Source organism: Triticum dicoccoides, chromosome 5B, assembly GCF_002162155.2.
Source record: "Triticum dicoccoides isolate Atlit2015 ecotype Zavitan chromosome 5B, WEW_v2.0, whole genome shotgun sequence".
In the NCBI taxonomy this organism is placed as follows: domain Eukaryota; kingdom Viridiplantae; phylum Streptophyta; class Magnoliopsida; order Poales; family Poaceae; genus Triticum; species Triticum dicoccoides.
Genome location: NC_041389.1, coordinates 639852184 through 639853817, shown reverse-complemented (window position 1 = coordinate 639853817; position 1634 = coordinate 639852184). Strand labels below are relative to the sequence as shown.

The 1634-nt window shown below is 45.9% G+C and overlaps 1 long non-coding RNA gene across 1 annotated transcript; it reads left to right on the top strand.

Moving 5' to 3' along the window:
• The first annotated feature begins 160 nt into the window (after nucleotides 1-160).
• LOC119306472 lies at nucleotides 161-1405 on the top strand. The gene is made up of 3 exons (XR_005148959.1): nucleotides 161-376; nucleotides 820-1060; nucleotides 1180-1405. It is a non-coding gene; the product is annotated as an uncharacterized LOC119306472 (long non-coding RNA).
• Nucleotides 1406-1634: the final 229 nt, after the last annotated feature.

The window sequence follows — 1634 nt, the reverse complement described above, 5'->3', positions numbered from 1 at the left end:
TAAATTAGTTTACGGAGGGAGTATTTGGGAACACCCCCCCCCCCGATTTGGAAACTAGAAAAAGGATCCAAGCCGGATCCCAATCCCTCCGCCTCCCACCTCTTCCGTATAAATCCGGCGCCCGATCCCGTCCTATAGCTTCGAAGACGCCTCGCGCGAGGGAGCGGCGGCGATAGCTGGCGAGAGGGAGCGTGCGGCGCCGGCGGCGACCTAACTTGTAGCTTTGAATCCACCTCGCGCGAGCGAGCGGCGGCGATAGCCGGCGCGAGGGAGCGCGCGGCACCGGCGGCGGCGACCCCACCTAACCTGTAGCTTTGAATCCGCCTCAAGCTCTGGATTCGATTCGCTTCATCACAATGGAGGCCAGCGATTCTCGGTTAGATCATCACTTTTGGATTCCACCCCCTAATAAAGCTTTGGATCTCTCACTGCTTCTTCTTCTTTGATTCCCCCAAATGTTTGTCGTTTGAATCATCGACGGCAAATCTGCAAGTTGCATTGTGCAGTTAGCATTGTGCTTGAGTTTTGCGTGCAGTTAGCTGGTTTGCATCCCTGTCAGTTTGGTAATGTGTATAAAATCTGAGGTTAGATGTTTGAGACAGCATTCAGTTAGCTTTGTGGGCTTGTGTAGTTTGAGCTAGAAAATGTGCTTTGCTTGTGCTTGAGTTTTGCATGCGGTTAGCTGGTTGCGTCCCTGTCAGCTTGGTGATGTGTATAGAAATCTGAAGTTAGTTGTTGGAGAAAGCATTCAGTTAGCTCTGTGGGCTTCTGGTTGCATTTGCGCAGTTAACTATGATAACCTTTCTTCACTGCTTGTAGTAAAAAATGGCACCTGATGAAGACGACGATGACCTGACTAGCTGGACTGTATGTGTCGACACACAAAACTCCCCCGTGCAGAATGACCCAAGTTTATGTGTTAAAAGCAGTGGTGGTGCAAACTGCAAGGTATCCACCACATGCGCCAATGAATTAAAGAGTTACTGGACGCAATTGCGAACATGTGCCATGCCTGAAGAACCATCAACACCAATCAAGCGTTCTGGAGACAATCAATGAGGTAGAGTGTGACAGTTAACTGCGTAACAATGTACTTATTTTGCATACAGGGAGAGTTTTCAAATTTCTGCAGTTATCATTTTACACTCATAAAAGAAATCGTGTTTGTGAATAAATTAGGTGGATGATGGACCTGCACAAGATGATGATCACATTGAATGTTGGACTAAGATTTTTCCTCAAGATGACTGCGAGCGAGAACTCGAGCAATTCTTTGTTCTAAGGCCTAAAACATGATGTCCGTGATATCCACAAGCTCAAGAAGACCAGTCTGGTCAGAGCGATGATAAGGCAGGTGCAGATACTTGTACAGATAACTATGTGAAATCTAGAACTGCACGTTGTTCTGCCGCCCAAAAAAGATAACAAAAATGATGTTCTGCTAACATTAGCAGTTAGGTGTTCCACCATCATGCAGTTATGTGTACAAAGCAGTTAGGGTTGAGTGCATAAGGGAGTTAGAAACCGTGGGGCAGTTAGCTTAAATAATGTAGTTATGTGATAAAGCACTTAGGTTTAAATACACATGGAAGTTGGAGTACACAACAACTAAAATTTTACTCAATAATGAAAAA